Source organism: Pinus tabuliformis, chromosome 8, assembly GCF_031772625.1.
Source record: "Pinus tabuliformis cultivar Carrire ecotype Pingquan chromosome 8, CPIR1, whole genome shotgun sequence".
Lineage (NCBI taxonomy): Eukaryota > Viridiplantae > Streptophyta > Pinopsida > Pinales > Pinaceae > Pinus > Pinus tabuliformis.
In genome coordinates, this window is record NC_142294.1 from 1,333,786,492 (window position 1) to 1,333,809,137 (window position 22,646).

A 22,646-nucleotide genomic window follows, 5' to 3' on the forward strand; every position below is an offset into this window, starting at 1 on the left:
TGGTTGACTAGGTTGATTATGATTCACTTTGGTTTGCCATAGCTACATAAGATTAGCCATGGTTGATCATTATTGATTATGTTTCATGATAGTTTGTATGGTCATTCCACATTGCAATGTTCATCATGGTTGACTTATATTGAATTGTTAGCTTCCTCAATTGTTATTTTGAAATGTGACATCTATTGAGGGTTATCTCACATTCCAACATTTCTTAAGGGTTATTGTCGGTCTAATTTATTTGCATAAATTAGGACATAATTTTATCAACCGAAGAGTCCATAAAATTACAAGCACAACACTATATGTGAAGAATTAGCTTTTGATTTTCCTTGTGGTCACTTAAAGTTAAAGAATAAAATTGCCTTTAGGAAATTCCAAATAAAATCTAATGCTGGGGCTATCATTACTTAACAAAATAACAATTTTGAAAATGAAATTCAAAGTAAAGTAATATGAAAATGTTAAAAGTGACTAAGTTAATGGAGTGGAAGGAACAAAAATTCTAACTTGCAAAGAAAACAAAAGATTCTAGTTTATCAACTAAATTCTTTAGTGGCAGAATGGAGTTAATACTCTTCAATCTAGGATGCAAAAATTTACATAGGCAAAAAATTAGGTTGTGGAATTTTATGCCTTGAGAAATACCCACACAATAGTTCTCTTTTCACTTATCTAGATTATTGACTAAAGAAGAAATTTTAACAAGACATTGTTCGAATGAAAATTATTTTAAAAATTGAAGAGTACAACTAACTCAAGTCTAATTCGTTGATCAACCATACATTAAGGTCTCTACTAGTAGCAACTTTGGTTGTAGTGTCTTTATCCTACTCCATCAAGTGGATTAAATACTTGCAAAAATATTCATTTGACTCAATATTTACTCAATCAAGCAAGCTTAGATTTAGTTTCAAAATCAACTATCAACTCTATTCAAAGGAAACTAAAGTGGTATAGGAATAGTGAGAAATTTGTACATAAATAACCATGAAATGAAAATAAATTAAAAAAGCATTTACTAATAAATGAAAATCATAACAAACCACCATATGTAATGAAAGAAATGGCGCACATTTCAAAGAAATAGGGGTCCTCCATGCATGAAATTGCACATTAAAATATATATATCTATAAAAACTCAAATTTGTTGCGTATATTAATTAAAAGAAGGCAAGTATACTGCCTTTAACTAAAAATTTCTACTATAAATGGAAATATTCACACCACTCCCATGCCTTCACCTCTACAGCTAATTTTACAAAACAAAATAAAACAAACTTGCTGATAATCTTCATTCACCCAACTGATCTCTTAATTTAATAGCCTTCTAGATCAAATTCGACTTCAATGATGTCCTGAGATCATGCCAAATCGAAATTGTGTGCAGTTGTATGAATACATTTCCCAAAACTTGCATTTGCTCCCTACTAAGTGGTCACATTGATTATGCCTTGATTGGACCCTTGTGGTTGGTTTTTCATAGATCTAGGAGTACAACATCTATCTTAGGAAACCTAGCAGCAAAATCCATGTCTTCAATTTCAGCCAGAAACCTAGATATATTTCAACGAATTAGGAATTTCCATAACACATTATTTCTGTTAAAATCTCGTAAAAATAATTTTTGAATGTATAAACAATATAAAATAAAAATAAATTTTTAGTGGTTCTATTGGTCAAGATGAAGAAAAAGTATGACAAAATTGATCGGTAATGGATTTATTATGACTAAAATGACATCTATATAGATGGTCATTTTTCAACAAAAATAAGGATCAACATCTCCCCCAAGGAGCAAGTGTTACATGTCTTCACGCATACAAATTGTACTATTTGGATCCTTGAATTTCCCTTGCTGCCTTCTGGAGAACATATACATTGGATATAGATTCTCTTTCGATTGACTTCCTTGGTCTTTTCTTAAGTACCCTTACCTTTAAACTTTATCTTTTTTCCTTTAATGTTTTATTTTATTGATGCAATTGATAAGCTTGTTTTGAAGTTTAAATATTTTTCTCTTGCAACTCTTATTCTATTCCTTAAGCCTAGCAATTTCCTTAATAATATTCATGTTTTTATTGGAAAACAATTCATTCTATGTCTTAATGTATCTTTCTAAAACCTTCAACCCCTCCACCTCTCTCTTTAATCTTCTAATTTTCCTCTTCTTTTTCCTCATATTTGCCTCTAAAACTTCATGGGAGTTTTTACTTTGGCCTCTTGATAAGTTCCCTTTAAGAAATTCACAAAATCTTCTTCAAGTGATGATTCTTTCTCTTTGGTGGTGAAAGGTTTCTATTCTATTGTATGGTTCTTCATTTTTTCCCTTGTTGTGGATTGTTCCCCTTCTTTAGCCTCTAATGATTCAACGTAGTCATACAAAATCTGTTGATCTTGTCCCATTTCTAATGCTAATGTCATAGGTGTAGAAATTTTTGTCCTATGCCTTTTGGCAATTTTAAAAAATGATTGTTCCTCTTGCTAACTTCTTTCTTTTCCCTATTTGATGATTTATTTAATCATGACCTTGGTTATTCTCCTTTGATATATGACAATTTATTTCTTTTCTTTTTGTGGTGCCTATTTGGGCTATCAGATAAATTCCATAAATTTCCTCTTCAATTAATGCCTTATAATAACTAATAGTCCCTTCTACAAACTCATTTTTTTGAATAAATTGTTCCCAAGTCTCATCATGATTTTGCAATTCATATTAGACTATCATCTTAACAATTCCATGATGATAGAGGCTTTTGCCCTCATTCTTTGGTTTTCTTTGAATGCTTTTAGCCATCCTTGTGAGGTTGTTAACAAGTAATATAACATATTCACAATCTTTTTTTTTTTTTTTTTTTTCAGATGTTGTAGCAACCAAACGCGATATAAAAATATCACATTGTATCTACCTTCACAATTGATGTATTTTTAAATTAGAAAAAACAACTCCTTCCATGGATTTTTTAACCAACTTCTTGATATCTCATTAGTCTAGTTAGGTTTTAATTTATATTTGTTCAAGAAGGGTGTCCAATCCTTCTCCTCTATTTGCCCATTTTAAAAATCTATTTCACCGTGTTGTTAAAACCCAATGACCAGTGAAATTATATGCTCCAAGATATGGATAGTAATGGTACCAATCCTTGAAATCTGTCCATAAAATTTATGGGAAAAATCCCTTGTCGCTTATATGTTATATCTATGAAATTTAGTAAATAAGCGTAACCATCTTACATCTTGAGTAATTCACAAGAATTCTAAGTGTAATTGTGTTTTTTATAATTTAGAAGGTTCAATACTTACAACCATTTTGAACATTATATGAACACCATGTGAAGAGTTTCTCAACTATCAATTCTAAGTTTTGAAGAGTAAATTCACCATGTTTAGAACTTGAGAGGACAAAAGAGAGAAATACTTAAACCCTATAGGTTTGAAAAATTCATATAGACTTGAAAAAAATACTCTAATATGTTATTTGAATTTCTTCAATTGTAACTCAATAGCTCAAATTTTTTTTATAAATATTAATTAGTTGCTAAAAACCATTCCATATAAATCCATATTCATGGACAAATGAAAATTGAAAGTATTTCCTCTTAGAAATTTTGAATGGAAACATACTTGTGTTGAGTTCTATATTTTATTATTATTATCATTATCAATAATAATAACACAACTCGTTACTTATAACACTAGAGTGGAGTGAGGAAAGATGTGATTGTATCATTCGAAACCATAAATTGAAAATTTTGTATCAAGTGAAAAAATTGAAACCGTAAATTTGACATCTAAATCTCTGGAGCAAGGAGCAAGGAGCTAGAGGAGGAGCAAGGTAATCGGTGGACAACCAGGACAAGTGCTAGTGGTGTGGCTGTATCTATGTGACCTTTGGTGTTTGGAAGATGCATGGCTGAATGATGACTACCCAACTACTTTATAGGGTTCTTACAACTTTGGCCTTTTTATATAGACTATCTGTTTTCCTTTCTCCTCTTACGTCGTTTTTGAGGTGTTTTAGTCTCTTCGTTTTGGACTTGACCCGATTGCTTCCTAGGGTGCACCCCTTCACTGTTTTTTCCACTGGAACGTGGTCTTCTCTGTTCCATTTGGGGAAGGTATTCATGGTGTTCAGAAGCTGGGACTTTCCCCTTGTTGAGACTTTGAAAATTATCCTTCTACTATTTTGTGCGGTTTACATTCTGTTTAGAATTTATGCAGTGCACTTCAAACCCACGAAAAATGTGATAAATTCATGGGTGGCGGAAAGTATTTATTAGAATCTCTTCGATGGAAGATATAGAAGTTTGTATTCAACTGGAACAGAACAATTTGATTTTCCCGTGGTATAAGTGGATAAATTCCTTCATTGTCTCACGCCCATGCAAGGCTTTTCCTATTTGTATATGTGATATGTGGTGGAATTTTCTCGGATGTTGGTGCTATTGTTGCTACCATCGTAGGGTTTCGATCTTCACTCTCTCTAATATTTTCAGATATCTGTGTTCGAATTTTCTATTTCCCTTCTGGTTTCACATTCTCGACGATCTGGCGATTCTTTTTTCGACCACCTCTCGCGAAGTTTGTTGTTGTGGAAGGGAACTTGACAGTTCTTTTTTTTTTTTTTGACAATGGTGCCCTTGTTTTTATCCTTAAACTTGCCATTTTTGAAATTCTCCTTACATAAATTCTTGGGTGGATCTCTGTACTAGTGATGCACATTCAGTGGTTTGGTTAGGGTGGATCATCATTCATGATTGTTGCTGGGACGCTCTTCTTCACATGCCTTTTGGGCGATCTGTTGTTTCTAAGTTTTCTACTTTCCACTGATGGATAGATGAGGTGGATTGCACTAGATACTTAGGGCATATTCATTTTCATCTTTGGCAGCGTATTGCAGTGTATTCCTCGGGATTTCCTTCTTTGCCTGGACATGCAGTGGTAAGTGAGATTGGAAATTCTCTATAGGTTGAAAATTTTATCTTTTTGTCTAGAAGAACACGATGCATGTTGGGGACACAGTGGATCGGGTGGCTCCAATCTCGGGAGAGTCTCTAGATGTTGACGTCTCCCTCCAAGAAAACTAAATTCATGCCACTATGGAGGTTGAGAGGAGGTATAAAATCACAGCACACAAATGATGTCCTAAGAGACCCACATGGAACTTTTCTCACCCCATCTCATGGTGACAAGGTGACACTTGACATACATGAAGCCACAAGCCATGTGGCATAAACATCTCACCTTCCTAGCCGAAAGCACGAGCCCATCCACAACCAAGCAGAAACAAAACTTCTCAGTTTCAGGCATGGCATCCTGTGGGATAGAGTCATTAGCTTGCATAATCAAGCCCTTGTTAGATGATGGCATTGCTCTGAGACAAGATATTTGGACATGGATGGATGGGTCACTACACAATGGACTCCCATATTGGGATATACTCCGAAGGTAATCCACTTACTCATTCACTAGTTCTCTTTCCATTTTCTTCTTCACCAGGATGATGCAGGTCACATCTCTTTAAGGCCATGGGTCCGCAGGAGGGGGTTTTGCAGTTATGTCAGTGGTGTATGGGTTTCAACCTGTTGCTGGACACCCCATAATAATCTGGTATGGGGAAGGAAGGGTGGTAGATGGTGTCAAGGTCCAAACTCAAGTCAGGCACAATTTGTGGATTTGAATGATGTACTTAATGGTTTACAGGAAGTGCCAATTTTAGATTCTTCCTCATCTGGTGACCTTAAAGCGTCTATGCCCCTGGGTCATGGTTCATAATGAATATTATTTCTTTGAACATGAGGGGCCTGGGGGACGCCTCGAAGAAGCTCTCCCTTCAATTTTTTTTGAATTTTGATTGGACTTTTATCATTCTCATTCAGGATACGATGTCTGATGCTCCCCGTTTCATATCCTATTTTATTTCCATTGCCCCAAATTGGCATGTGGTTGTTGTTTACTTTTGTGGTTTGTTGAGGGGGCTGGTGGCTCTGTGGGATCCATACCAGGCTAATTTAAGTGCTCACAAATTCTTTGCTAGATTACTCCTCTTCGGTCACATTCACGGGTTGAAAGAAAGGGTTCATATATGCAATATATATGCCCCGTATGAGAGTCGAGACACATTTTGGGAGAGGATGGACACATCTGCTATCATGTAGATTGGGTTTTTCACCTTTGGTGGGGATTTTAATGCCATCTTGAACAACGAGGAGGTCTGGGGAAAGAATGGTCGGGGTGATTCCATGATTACTAGACTAAACAAGCTTTTCAAAGAAAACCATTTGGTGGATATTTGTCCTGATCCGCTGGTTCCTACTTGGCACAATGGGAGGAGTGGTGATTCCTATATTGGTAAAAGGCTTGACAAATTCTTGGTCCATCAAGAACTGTGTGCTACTTTGGGAATCTCCAGTCACATGTGGAACATTCTTATTTTTTCTACCATTGTCCTATTTTTTCAACTTAAAGGACAAAGTCGATTTAAAGAGGGATACCTTTCAAATTCAATTGTACATGGATTCAGGATGATTCTTATACCTCTATGGTCGAAGATATTTGGAATTCACCTATCAGTTCCAGACACTGATCGGCCATGGACAACATCATACATAAACTCAAATGCCTAAAAAGCCAGACTAGAATATGGGAGAGACATAAAAAGGAAGATTTATTGCGGGAATTGAAATTTGTGGGTATCGGAGATTTTGGAGGTCTTTGTTACAGAGTCACCTCTTGCACATATTCTAAACATACTAAATTTTTTGGAGACTATGAAGAAGCAGATTCTGGAAATCCAGGAGGCTGCATGGAGATTGAAGAGCATAGATATCTCAATTCAGAAGGGGGATCGTAACACAAAATTTTTCCATCACTATGCAAATTAATGGAGGAATTGCAACTCTATTTGGAATAACACTAGGGAAAATGGCCACAAGGTATACTCAAATGAGGAGATTCGAAGGGAATGAGTCACATATTTAAAAAAATTGTTCATTGCTAGGGAGGAGACAAATTATGAGGAACTTTTATGGGGAGTGGAGGAATATCCCATCACGTTCGATGTTGTAGCAAATGAGGCCTTATATAGGTTGTTTTTGATGGAAGAACTTCTTTCAGTCCTCAAATCCTTTGCCAGAGATAAATGTCTAGGCCTGGATAGATGGACAGTGGAGAATTTTATATATTTCTTTGATATTATGAATGATGAATTACTGGCAATGGTAGAGGAATCCAATATTGAGAGGTCCATCCCTAGGGCCATTAATTCCACCTTTATCACACTGATTTTGAAAGTCTTTGACCCTTCCAGTTTCTATGATTTTAGGCCTATCTCATTGTGTAATATTACCTACAAGCTCATATCCAAGATCATCACGGAGAGGATAAAATGTTCCCTCTCAGCACATATATCTGTCGAACAATTTGGTTTCCTCCCAAACAGGTCCATTCATGATGCTATTGACATCTGTCAGGAATTTATCCATTATATCCATATGAAGAAACTCGATGCAGTGGTGATGAAGATTGATTTACAATGGGCTTATGACAGTGTGGACTGGACCTTTCTCCAGATGGTCTTACAAAAGATTAGACTTTCTATCTTTATTATCGAATGGATAATGGCATGTGTTTCACATGATTGGATGACAATTCTCATAAATGGAATTCCTATGGTTTTTTTCTAGATTAGCTGAGAACTATGACATGGATTCTCCCTCTCTCTGCTCCTCTTCATACTTGTCATGGATGAGATAATTCGAAAGATAAATCAGGCAAAGGCGAGAGGATATTTTCAGGGTGTGAAGATGCTCGGTGAGGTATGCATTACACATTTATTTATTTTTATGATATTTTAACGTTTGGTATGGTGTTAGCTGTCGAATGGGAGGCTTTATTCCACATTTTTCACCATTTTGGTTTGGGCTTTGTCTTGAATGCCAATGGACATAAGTTAGTTCTTATTCACTCAGATGGAAATATCGTTGAGATTAAAAAAATCGCGGGCCTATTCAGGGTCTCCTATAAACCTCTTCATGAGGGATTCACATATCTGGGATATAGGCTGAAGCCAAATAAACACCAGTTATGTGACTGGCACTGGCTGTTGCAGAAATTCGAGAAGAAACTTGGATGTTGGACACACCAAAAACTTTCATTAGTAGGAAAATTCACGCTGATACAGTCAATTTTATAGCAAATGGAAATCTATTGGATGCACCTTTTTGCTCTGCCTGTGCACATTAGCAATAAGAAAAATTATTTAATGGCCCATTTTTTGTGGTCAAGACTGATAGGAAACTGAAAATATCACTTGATAAAATGGGACGACATCTCCAGGCCACACGACATTGATGGATGGGGAATTATTAATGTAAAAATCTTTGGAAAATCTCTCCTCATTAAGTCGATGTGGAGGTTTTTGTTTGGTGAGTGCACTATACAGAGGATCTTTAGAGACAAATACCTTAAAGGAAAGTATTTTTCAGTATGGTTCTGCATAGGTGAAATTGGCATAAAAAAGGGCTCTTACATCTGGAGGAGTTTCCAGAAAGCCAAATTACCCTTTATTTATCACTTTATATGGCCCTTTGGAGGGGGCAATCATATCCTGATAGGAAGAGACTGCATCATGGGTTTAAACAATGATTTTGGACTCTCGACGTGCATCATGGAAGCTCTACATCAATGAGGTTTCTTTTTCTTGGGTCAAAGGGTCAATGGATGGCACGAGGCACAACTGATTTGGAAGGAGGCAATGCATCTCAACATGAAAGGACACATAGCCCAGTTTTGGAATGTATTTGTAAACATGTTAAGATAGGCTGGTCTTTGCAGAAATTTGGACAAAGATTTCCTCACTTGGGAGGAGTGTCTATTAAAAAAATCAGTGGTGGTGGTGGATGTCTACAAACACCTCTAGTTGTAGGGCCTTGAATATGCCCCTTGATCTTGGTACAGATCAATCTATAAGTCACTTGTGCCATTAAAAGTGATTTTATTTTGTTGGATGGTATGGCGGGATCATATTCTTACTTGGAATAACTTGTGCAAACATGGTTTCACTGGTCTGGGCTACTGCGTCCTGTGTCGGGTGAGCAAAGAATCAGTATCACAGATGTTCCTTCATTGTATCTTTTCTTTACATGTTTGGTATTTCATACTTTCTTCCTACAGGTTACCCTTCGAGATTTTTTTATCCATAGAACATTGTCTGAGATGGAGTGCTGTCGAGGGTGGAATTAGTTCCTACATTTCCTTTTTCATTATGTGGGAAATATGTAAGGTTCACAACCATTATATTTTTCATGGGAAGCCTTTCTATGTTCACCATGTATTTGCAAAAATTATATCATGGATCAATCATATGAAACAAAAGTGCCCTCGCATCCGAGACATGTCCAGGTGTTTCTCATCTCCACACATTATTTTACCAGTAGGATACTTTGATGGAGTGTCACAAAGGGGAAAATGGGGTTGTGGGGATTGGCTCCACTTGGATGTGCATACTTGTTATAGGTTGCATTGGAGCGTTAGACACAGAAAAAACACCGGGGCGAAGATGATTTCCCTGTGGGGCTTGTTGTGGTTTGCCATAGGAAAAGGGATACAAAGCATTCACATTTTTGAAGATTCACAGACCATCATCGATGGTTTTAAGGGAGCTTCATGGTTTGATCCACTAGATCTTTAGGGATGGAGGGATCGCATCTATGCATAACTTGGTCTTTTTGGGAGCTATACTTTGACACATATATTCATGGAGGTTAATCTGGTTGCCGATGGTCTCTCAAAACAAGGATTGCAAGACCCAAAAGGCATCATGTTATACTATGCCACCACGGAAGGCAACCGGAGGGAAGAAGGAAAAATCGACATTCTGTAGCTGATGGGTTTTTATGTATTTTATGTCTCTCTTTATGATGTTCTTTTTCTAAATTTTTTGTGGACATTTGAGGTGGCAGGATATACATCTTTTGAAAATGATTGTTTTTTATGTATGGTGAGGAGTAATATGTTTTGAAAATCTCTATTACAGTGTCTGTAGATGTTACATTTCCAGTTTGTTTTGGGTGAATTATCATGGGGGATGCAAGCATAAATGTAACTAGGTTCTTTTTTAGTATATATAAATCAAGTTAGTTTTTTTATTCTGAAAAAAACACAACCCGTTACATCCTCATGTCATTCCTTTCATATGATATAAATTCATTTAGTGACCAATGCTTTCTATTTTAGGGGGAAAATCTATGGTATTCTATTCTAATTTTAGAGGGTTGTATGATGTTGTGTGTACATAGTGTGTGGAAACACAATTTGAAATAAAAGGGTGGCATATGGGTTATTTTTTAAAGTTTCAAAACAAAGTAGGTTTTGCAAAAATATGACGTGAAAATGTCTAGAGACTCTTTGAAATTCTTACGAGTAATTTCATGAGTTGAGTATGAGGACAAGTGTATGGGGTAGAAATGAGTGGTATAATTAAGTAATGATGAAGTTGTGTAGTAAAGGAGTGATGGGGTATGAAGTTATGATATGATAAGAGTGTAGATAATAATGGTTTGGATAAGTGATTGATAGGATAGGATTATTTATAAAAGTAACAAGATTAATAGTTGCAATGCAACATATTCCCTACTTCTACTGCTATCATCACTTAATCAAATAAGTGTCTACATTTTCATCTCTCCACATGCTTTCTCCGCACAACCATCTCTGCACTGCTTCCTCTACACATCCACCTCCGCACCTTCTCTCGCAACTCACATTTCACTCAAACTCATTCTATTATACTTGTACTTACTCCATTCTTCGTTCTGCCCTCCAACCGATCTAACTTAAATATTTTTGTTTTAGTTGTGTGAAAGTGTGAACCTTTTTGTTTAATAATAATATTTGTGTTTTCTTTGTGCAGAAGTGTGAACATTTTTGTTAAATAATAATATTTTTGTTTTCATTATGCAGAAGTGTGAACATTTTTGTTTAGTAATAATATTTTTGTTTTCGTTGTGCAGAAGTGTGAACATTCTTATTTACCAATAATATTTGTGTTTTATTGTACGGAGTTTGTTTAATAATAATATATGTATTTTTTTTGTGCGGAAGTGTGAACATTTTTGTTTAATAATAATATTTGTGTTTTCGTTGCATGGAAGTGTGAACATTTTTGTTTAATAACAATATTTATGTTTTCATTGTGTGAAAATGTGAACATTTTCATTTAATAATAATAATATAATACATTAGTAAAATATTAATAATAGAAATAGGGCCAAGGTCGACTAAATTGTCAGCTTACATACATTATACGATTTCCCAAATATTTTCAAAATATATATTGAGAGCCAATTCTTATTTTAAAAAGCATGAAGACAGTGACAACAACTTTACATTTAGAGGAAGCCTCGATGATAAGTTACCGTCCAAAAAAAATAGTGAGAATAATGTTAATGTAACCTTGTGAGAAAGTATTTTAAGTTCAGTGTGCAGAAGCTTTAAGTTCATTGTGCAAAAAATATGACTTGAAGGAAGCTTCAATTTGATCCCATGCATGAGGCTAGTTCATGTTGCCTAATTTTCCAAGCCGGTTGAGACTAAGATGAAGAGGAAGCATTACTTTGTCACTGTCATTATAGCTGTCTCTGTTGGGTGCAGTATAGGGTCTATAAATGTACCAACATTTAATTTGTCAATCCGGAAAGTTTGTGAACTTCGAGATGCAACACTGGAAATGCCAAAGAAAGCCACTGGAAACCTACAAAATAAATGCTACTCTATCTTGCGTATTAATCTCATCAATAAATGAAATCCTGCACTAAAGAGAATTCAAGAAAACCTCAATCTAGGTAATCAAAATCATACGAGAAATACAAGCAATCAATGTGAAAGGAAATTCTAATTACAAGCGAATAGAAGGGAAAACTAAACTAGAAGTTGTTAGTGTCAGTCTTTCCAGCCTTCCTCCAGTGATCAAATGTGCTCTTACAAAGTGATTTTGAAGTGTCAAGGTCAAATTTTGTCATTTCAGTGAGTCTTCAAGCAAAATTTGGTCACTAGGCATTAGGCCTAGGGTTTGCCCAAATGTCAGTCTATGTCATCATTCAGCTGAGTGTGTCATCATTCAGCTGAGTGTATCATCATTCAGAGGGTTTTCATCGTCATGTCAGTATCTAATGGGTCATTTTACATCTTGTTCATGCTTCAGTTGTGCCTAGGCAAGATTCATTTCCCTCTCCTAGGGTTTTGAAGGAAATTTCTCTTGGGTGGCCAAATCATCGACAAAACTCATTTCCTGATGTTCATACACCTTCCCCTATCCTTAATGTACCTTATCAAGTACTTCCCAACACTCAGATCCCCCAAAATCCTCATTTTTGCACAAACCCTAGTTTCTAGCTACAACCTGGCAATTTTCTAGGTTTGGCCTGTGTTTTTCCCTTTTGGACCCCTTCCCCTCAATCAATCTCTGAGATTCCACTTTCCCCTACTTCCTAACATCCCTCCCCACTCCCAAAAATTTCCCCAAGAATTTAGAAGTCCCCTATCCCCTTCATTTCGCTCCATTTCGACAAAATTCCTTGTTTCACACATTGGGACAAGTCGCACTCAAAAGCTGTTTCAGAGCAATCAAAGATGAATTTTGGAAAACTGAGAGAGGTTTTTGTCCATAACATGCCAAAGAAGAAAAACCTCCTTCACTTTTTGCACAGGTGTCATGGTTTTAGAGAAATGCCAAAATTACAATCGCCGAATCCAAGGAGTTTGGCCAAGGCACAAAAACGGAGAAAGAAGACAAATCCACTCCGCATCTTGGCTGAGGCTTCTCTCACTCATCATGACACTCACTAGCCTCTTCACAGCACCAAGCACAAAATTTTTTGGAAGTTTTGGCTCATTTTTGGCATTTTTGGGAAATTTACAGGTTTTGGCTTCTCAATGGGTCTCACCCCCGGTGAGACCCTTTGTCATCATAGCTCCGTTTTGCGGAAACTCAGCATTGATGGATTTTTCATGCAAAGTTACATATGCCCACGCATTACCTTGAGTTTTCATAGTTTTGGGTCTCCAAAAGGTCAAAATACAGCCAAATTTTGACTTTCTGCCCCTTTTTTGAGCTGCAGAAGTAGTCTTGGGAGAATTGACTTTTGACTAAGAAAATGACCTCCAAATCAAAAAATTTTGGTCGAGTTGGAAAGTAGACTTAGAGACCTTTCCAACGAGCTATCCTGCACCTCATTCTGACACCGGGAAGGCCTCCAAACAGGGCTCCAAAGTGCGCGACCCGTTGAGCTGGATGTGCGCGACCCGTTGAGGGAACTTTGCCAGATTTGACCAGTTCAGCCCAGAATTTGCAGTTCAGCTCCAGTTTGACTTGCTGAGGTTGATGGTGGTCCTTTTGACTATACTTGTGGCATTTTTTGGATACTTTTACCCCTTGTTTTACTCTTCTAGAAGTTTCTCTCATGTAAAAGGGTAAAATTGACTGTATGAACTGGTTTCCAAGTTTTTAGAGGCAAGTTGTTTTGACTGCCTATTTTGTAGTGCTTAGTTTAGAGGTTGTTCAAACAGCTCCTAGGAAGGGGAGCTCGACCCCTAGAGGTGGGGAAAGAGGTTAGCTCATCTACATTATGCACTCTTTTGCTCATTTTCATGGTTGGACTCTTGAGGGAAAAAGCTATTCATTGTATTTTTCACTTATATCTCTGCAATTTTTGGCCAAGGAGGACCAGGGTTTTGCAGTCATCTTTGGGATTCTTGTGGACTCATTGTGTTGATGGTGTGTTTCTTCATGTTATTGTAAGCTTTGTTATGTGATTCATTTCTTTTTTATACTGCTGCATATTAAACAAATGAAGTGATAAAGTTAGAATCCATGCTTGTCATGCTCTGCCTTCAAATTTGTTTAATTTCTATGTTTTCTGCTATCTAAAGAGAATTCAAAGTCATTGTTTGCTCTCTTTAGTTCCTCCTCTTTCATTCCTAACCATCCACCACAGCTAAAGGCATCAATACAAGCTCCTACCTTGCCCCAAAGATCCCCCTGCAGAAACTGTGTCAAATCCCCGCACCCTAAATTGCAGTTCCTCAATTTGCCACCAAAAACTCCAAAAAACCCCAAATCAACCTTCCTAAATCAGTTTACTAGCCTAATATCAGTGTTAACTTGTTGGTCATCTCATTCCCTTTGAAGATCTACCGAGATTGACCGGAGAGAGCCTTCTCCTGCCCCGTAGGGCTAGCTACGAGGCTGAATGGTTTGATGTGGCCTTGAAGGTTTACCTTTCTCAGCCTAGGGTGAAATTTCAAGTGCTAACAGAAGTAAAGCAATGCCGAAATAATAACAAAAAGACTGTAAATGTTGGAAGCAATTCAAAACCATTATGCTTGCACTAGTTCTACCTGCACTAGTTCTACTTGCACTAATTCTACCTGTACTAATTCAGTGTAAAGTTAACTTGAAAGAATCAACAACATAACAAGGAAATTTACTGTGTAAATGAACTCATGAAAAAAAATAGATTAATATGAATTTCTCGCCTTCCTTGTCCTGAAAATAAATCTTGTGAATTTGTCCAAAAGTTAAAGGAAACTATAATGGTAATTAAACATTTATCGATATCAACACAGTGTAGTTTCCTTATTTATAAATGTCAGTTCTGCAAGCGTAAAAATCGTAGCTTTAGATAATATATGTGATTGGTGCTTCCTGAGGATGCACGGGTTCTGTAACTTCACATAAATGAATACATTAAGACCTTAGAACCATAAACATTTAATTGATCTCATATTCTGAAATATAAATTAATAGATCTCGATTAATTTATAGAATTTGAGTTACACGCTAGAGCTCATAAAGGCAGAGCTGATCTGGATGCAAAATGATAAAAGGAAATCTCCAAGCACAACCCGTGATGCAACAAATGAAATAGGAGCAATTTTCAGCAAATCAAATTAAGTTTAAAAACTGAGAATAAAAGATTGCAACAAATTGAATTAACTCTAGAACTACAAATTGAAGGCAGAAAGAAACTATAAATAAATAAATAAAATTCACACAACAAAAAAGAATTTAAATGCTATCTAGCTTAAAAGATGAGAGCAGTGTCAGGCTGTTTTGGTGGCCAACCCAACCAACTCGTACCCTCTTTGAGTGCCTGGTTCACACAGAAATCGAAGTCATTAGATGCAATAGATAATTAAATAGAACGTGCTAGGAAATTGCTTCAATTAATTACTGAAAACAATGTTTACATTATGCAGACATCACTCAACTCCAGCAAGACTAGAGGAACGATCCACAACTGATGAATTGCGCGAGGCTACATTGGAACAACTCCTCTTCCCTTCTGCACCTTCCTCTAATGTGCACTATCCCGGCTGGGTCAATTTCCTTCCTTACTATAATTAATTGATTAATTTATGACTATCGCTCTAGGCAGTTTATATAGGCATCGATTTAAAAATTGGGGCTTTTCAACAGCCAATTAAAATACATGAGGGAAGATCATTAGTTTTAACAATCTGCCGAATTAAGAATTAGTTTGAACTGAGTGTCGAAAGAGGGAACAATTCTGGTGAATCGTTCCTCTTTTCCTGGAATAGTTGTTGCTGGAAGGTGTGATTTGACTGAGGGATTTTCTCCTTGCGTGAGCTGCTCACAGGTTGTCATCAGCACATAACTCCTTCGATTATATTTGAATTGACTCGGACTATCGAGCATCGAATCTAGAGTGATCACCATAATTCCACTCTCCATATCATTCGCACTAGTGACAGGGCAATTATCAGGGTGGAATTTAGCCGAAAGAACTAGGGAGACATCCTCCGCTTCACTGAGGTTCTGTAGAGAGCGATGAGCGCTGTGAGCTATGAGTCTGACTTCATATCATTGAAGCGTTTGATGTGGATGGCATTTCTCTATTGAACATCGCGTAAATCCCTTCCGAGCCGAGGCAGATCTTTAGATTTTCCAGGGTCGGTTGATGAGTTGATGATCTCTATCAATCACGTCCAGGAAGGAGTTCTCTCAATCAGAGTGAACACACCCATCCCATACAGCTTCAACATCTTTGTTAAAAATAAGTGGAGATCTGGGCCCCTTGTAAACATATGGCTTGCGCCCTTTTCCATTATGCTCTAGTTGCTTTACCTTAAAACTTTTATCGATGCATATAATGCGGATTTTCCCAATAAGTCGTATAACACCCACAAGGCGCAGTTGAGCAGAGCGAGATGCTACTCCTTGAATATAAATCTCAGACTTGACAATGCCCATGGAATTGAACCTCTGATCTTACTTTGCCCACATGGTCTTGGAGCTAAATCAGTAACAAGGAAAGCTCCATCAATAGAATGTATGAATTATGTGCTTGAAGCTCATGCAATGGCTCGAAGTTCATCATTGTCTATGTTCCATGCATCAACCTCCAAACAGAGCATGTTCCATGATTATTTGCAATTGCAACTAGACTTCCATCCCACATAACTGTCACTTGTTTCGAACTAACAATACGTAGACATATTACTGCCCAAATCACTTCATCACCGAAGATATAATTCGTGATAAACGAAACTTCAATAAAAAATGAAGGATGGTTTGATGAAGAAATTAAGAGCAGCAACGTAGAATCATTAGACTCATAGTGAAGGAATGTGAATGTAGTTCAGGAATCCTTCATAGTGCAGGAAGCCCACAGTAACTAGTGCAAGAATCCCAATGCATGGTGCATGCAGGTAAGTGCAAGGGTGCAGGCATGTGAATGCACTTGTGCAGGCACGTCCCAACGTATAATAAAACTATCTTTAATCCTGCAACATACAAGCCTTAATTAAACTCACATTAATCCTATTTTAATCATGTTAAAACAAAGAAGTAGCAAATACTCTTCAAAAATAATCATTTAGCCAATCGACAACATGAGAGAAATAGATAAAAAATAGGACAAAACGGAGACCCAACATCCCACCATGCTGACCATCTTGTATGTCCTCATGCAAGGGAATCCAGTGTTGTTACTTCCTCACAAAAAAATAATTAGAATATTTGTAGGTGTTCAAAATGATGTTCCTGCAATTTTTCGTGATCACATTTCTTGTGCTAGATAAAGCTTGCTCTAAAACAGAGTGTCTGTTGGACTCTTTATTTTCTTAAACTGATTTCAAGAAAACCTAAAATGAAAGCTACTATAAAAACTAAATTGCATGGATGGTGTTATTACTTGAATAAAATAGCTAACTTTAAAAATTTTCACAAGAATATCTCACAAACATCCCCTATCAGAAGTTACAGTTTAAAATCCCCATTGTAGATATGAGTGACATGATTTAAAATCCATGACATTAAAAGTAGACATAGTAATATTTTACCATAGTAACCATTTTACCATTATCCATGTATAGTTAAAACCATTCCAAAAATATAGAACTCCAAGCTATAACAACAGAAGGATTTTAAAACCATTCTTAAAGAGATTTATAGTGAGTTCAGGGAAAGAAAAAACAACCAAGTGAATTATAGTGTAGAGTTAACTTTAATACCATAGGCATGGCCCTACTACTAGCAGGCGTCCATAGCCTCGACAGGGATACATTTTAACCTTATGAAATGATTTTTTCCCACCTATTAGATATAGATTCAGAGTCATTTAAGAACATTTTACTTTTTCCTCTTTTTATAAGTTAATTGAAGGCCATTGTCCTGGCCTGGTACCAACTATCGACAGTTCCATTCATGAGAACTAACAAGAATGAACAAGACGGCTCGCGATGAGACCTCTTGTCTTCCAGTTTTTCAACTAACAACCATTACCCTAGCTTGGTGACCAGTGCAGTAATGTTATTCTCTTTAGGACCCATGATCATAGTAGGCTGGCTTGCAATGAGACCTCCTATCCCTCAATTAATTTGTTTATATTTTTAGAAAAAAAACTCTGATTATGATTAACCTCAGATGGGTTACTTAATAGGTGGGGAAGCAAATATACTCCTTAAGAGTGCAGGATGGCATGAAAAGTTTTTAATTACTATTCTTTACCGGTTGCTCATGTTAACTTAAGAAATTATTTAAAAAACATCTCGGATAATGACCAAAAATATTCCTTGAGTTGATCATGTTAGGGTTCTTTATGAAATCTTATTAGAGTTTTGTAGGCGTGGTCCACCATAGGATGTTTTTCACTAGTCCCTTCGAAGAGGAATTTGAAAATATTTTCTGGATGATAGTTTGTTATAATAGGAAAAGGTATTACATTAAGTTAAAACAATATCCTTGATTGACATGTTGATCAACAATCAAAGTCACTTTAAAATATGAGGCATTAATTGTAAAGTTATTCTAACAAGTCTTACCATGAGAGTGCATAATAATAGAAATTTCAAAAGTTGTGATTTTAGGGAATCACAAGCTCATGAGCGTTGTTATGCATTTTTATTCATTATTCTCCTATTATCCTACCCTATTTTTAAAGAAAGAAATATCACCTTTAAGTGAAGGCATACTTCCAACGAAGCCATGTGCATAACAAAATATTAAATATACTCACACTCAAGTTTAAAATGCAAACTTTAATGCATATCGAAGTATGAGAAACCAACTTGCTTACTTGATATGGTACCAAGATTTTTTGAATGATGAAGGAATCGGGTGTTGATTTCCAAAACTGCCTCTTTCTTAAGCAATTTCTTCATCCTTCTTCCTTTGTTTTCCCATGCCAATGCATCCTAAACCATCAAAAGCCATTGCATGTTGCTTCCAGGAGTGCATTTCAGTGATTTTAAAAATATATTATTATGTGTGTTATTTGGATAGGGTTTTGTTCTTCAGCTACGGAACGTAGCCACATTCCACAGCCATCTCCATACTTTTGCAGGTTACAGGTGTCGATAGAAGAAACGAGCCACATAGGTAGCTGGGAAAATGTCAGTACATGGATGGATTCCTATCCATTTGATCAAAGTCAAGGAGAAAGACCCCGGTCAAAGGGGAGTCAACGGAGAAGTCCTACAACAACTAGAACTCTGTTTTTGCACGTAAATGAATCCGAGGCATGTTCCTGAAGCTGAGGATGTTGTTTGCCACCTGCATAACCAATATCCAACAACCACTATTCAGAGATTTACTGTTCAAGCCAACCGAAGACTAAATTCTCGGATGCACTACCTGTTCACGTGTCTGCTATAGAAGACTTTTCTCTTAAAACAGTGTGAATTTTTCCTATAAATCTCAGCGTTTGGAACGCAGAACTAGTTAATGTTTTATGATGATGAAGTAGTGCAATTTCCATTTGTAGCACGAGACATACAATACTCTGTTTTTAATACACAAAAACTCTGTTTTTCTTATATGGCTACCTAAGCATGTGAAGTGATTCTACATTGCTAGTCCTAGGCCGTGCAGAGGGCCCCTGCGTGGTCGAGGTTCCTTTTCATTTCTGTACATTTCCATTTGTTGTCTCCTTTCGTTCAGTTGTACATTTATTGTGTTTTTATTTATGTCCATAATCGTTTCTAACACTGTGTTCATTGCAGCTTTTGTCACTTGTTTCTACTAACTCTGATAGGTGCATTCCAGTGTAGAAGTAGTTCTTTAGTTTCCCTTATGCTTTAGCTTCTTAACTGTAGTTTTTAAATTGTGTCAAGTAGCATCATTAGACTTATTTCTTCTATTGTTCCTTAGTTTTTAGCTTTTTGAATTTAAGTTGTTTCATGCCTTTGCTTATTAGGATAGTCACTCATTACATAAATGTATGTTTCCACAGCCTTTCATTGATGGTTTATCCTCAAACTAAATGGTGAAATATGGAATTTATGAATGAGAATTTTTTTGTTGTTCAATACCTTTTCCTTTTTATTGTAGTCACTCATGATATAAGAAAATATTTCCAGAGCCTTTCATTGATGATTGATCTTCAAACTAAATGGCGAAGTGTTGTGTTTATAAATGAGATTACTTGTTGTTCATTAGTTTAGAATTAGGTAGCTTGATGCCATTTTCTTGTCAATTTAAGCAACTCATGATTTAAAGAGATATTTCCAAAAGCCCTTCGTTGATGGTTGAACCTAAGACTAAGTGGTGAAATTCCTTACTAATGACTGAGTTTTTCCTTGCACTTTTAATGTTTACTTCTTTTAGAATGGTGAAGAATGGAATCTCTCAAATGTGCTATCATAAGGAGTTAATTTCTCCCTAAATTATATAGCAGAGTGATAACAATGCTTCATTTAGTTTTGCTTTCACAAATAGAATAATTGCAGTTTTAGTTTTGTTTCTTTCCTTTAGTTTAATTGCAGTAGTTCATTAAGACTTTAATTTTGCAAGTAGACTAGACAACAGAAGTAGTTTTGTTTTCAGTATTTCATTTTTAGTTTGTTACAGATAGTTGCAATTCCATTTTCTCACTTAAAGTTTTGGTTTTGTAATTAGGTAGACAACAGTTTTTAAGTCTTTTAAGCTCATATTTTGGAAACCATTACAATAGCAAGAAGATAAGCTTTGTTCTTCATTTTCTTGTTTTGAAAACTCCACTTCCAAACTTGGCCTAAAAAGCACTTTCAGACTCTCATTTCATTTTTCTAGGATCTTATCAGTAGTAGATTAAGATTTCAATTACATTGCAGAACTGTAGGAGTCAAAAGAACAAAACTCCAAAACAACATAAACTTGAAAATAGTGAGGTAAGAAAGGGTTATTTAGCACATATAGTGCTCTACACTTCATTAGTTTATGACACCCGGAATGATAATTTATGTAGCAATTTAGGACACTAAATTGACTAAACATTTTGGCATCATTGTCGAGGAAGTGTAACTAGGTAGCCTTATTTCTTACATTCATAAAAAAAAAAAAAAAAAAAAATGACATGCATAGAGAAAGAGATTCTAGGGGTAGATTTATAGCTAGGGGCAGAAGTTCAATTTTCACAACTCCAACTACTCCACCAAGGATTAGAAAGGACACACCTCCATCCCAGACTTAGGATTCCTGGAATTCAAGGGGTAGCAACTCAATTAGAAGATTCTCCCACTTCATCTACTAAACCAGACCTAGGAGAGGAACCCTTTTTCACCTCTATAGGGGAGCCTATTTTAGTTGAAGAAGTAGGAATAACTATAGAAGAAAAATAAGTAGAAACTCTCTCTCATCAACGATTAATAGAAGAACCAGAAGATTATGAGGAAACTATCATGGCAGAGGAAGAGCAAGATGGAGAATTTTCACTATTTGGAGGAGGGGGTAGAGGTAGAGGTAGAGGTAGAGGAAACAATGGAGGATGTAGAGGTAACAATGGAGGAGGTAGAGGAAATAGGGAAGGGGATAACTCATTTGGATTCCCTATAGTAGATGAGGAAACACATACAACAATGAAAAACATTTCAGCATCTGTCCTCCCAAACTCTTATGGGTTAAGAAGTGAGGATCCTGAAACATTTTTGTTTGAGTATGAAGTCTTATGCCGAACTTATGACTATCTAGAAGACTCTCAAAAACTCAAATTGTTCCCTTCAACACTAAAAGGGGTTGCTTTGAAATGGTTTATGGGACTAGTCACTCAATCCATTAGGACTTGGAGTGATATGAGGTAGGCATTTTTGGATAGATACTTGGATTACTGTATGCCTACCAATCATAAGGATGAGGTATTCAAAATGATGCAAAAGGAAGATGAGAACTTAGAGGATTTGCTTGAGAGGTTTAACTACAATTTGAAAAGAGCAAAAATGAACAATTTAGGTGAAGAGACCTTGAAAGCTCTTTTGTTGAAGGCCATTAGAGATGAATGGATAGATATCCTGAACATGATGGGGAAGGGGGACATCTCTCAACTTCCATTGAATGATATAGCAGAACTATGTGTCCATCTCTCAAGAGGAAAATTTGAAATTGGGAAAGGACCAAGAGATCCTTCTCTTATTAGAGTAAACAAATCTGCAACTAGAACTATAAGTAGGGCAGAAATTGGCAATATGCTTGATGAGTTCAAAACTGATATTTTAGGGAGCCTTAATGAGTAGCTAGACACCCTTAAAATCCAAAAAAAGTAGAAAATAGAAGCTGATTCTTTAGCCATCTTTTGTCCAAAATGCAAAAAGAAACTTGCTCTAAGGGAATGCCCTTTAGATGCAAAAATTGTAGAAACTTGTATGATTTGTTCAGAAAGTCACGAGACTAAGGATTGTCCTTCAATCCCAAGTCTTAAGGCTGTCTTTCAAGAGGAAGTAGTACCAAATTTTGTAGAACCTCTTTGTTTTGTTGCAAGAAGACCTTGGAAAGGGCCACAAAATCAAGGATTTAAAAATCTAGTGAATTTTCAACCCCCACCAAATTGGAATTCTTAGCAACAACCTTGGCCTCAACCTCAAAATCAGTATCAATCTCAACCATGGGCACAAGGGGTACAAAATCCTTATGGGAGATTTGCTCAATATTATCAATATCCTCCATCTTATCAAAGCTATCCTCCCCCACAAAATCAACAGCAAAATCAACAACCACAACTTCCAAATCAAAGCCCTCACCTTTCATTGCCATTTCCACAACAAAGTCAAAATCTTCAACTCTTACTTCCATTTCAACAAAAGCCAAATCAACTACTAGCCCAACCAGTGCCAAACCCCAATAATAAAAGGCCTTAGAATGCTTACATGATAGA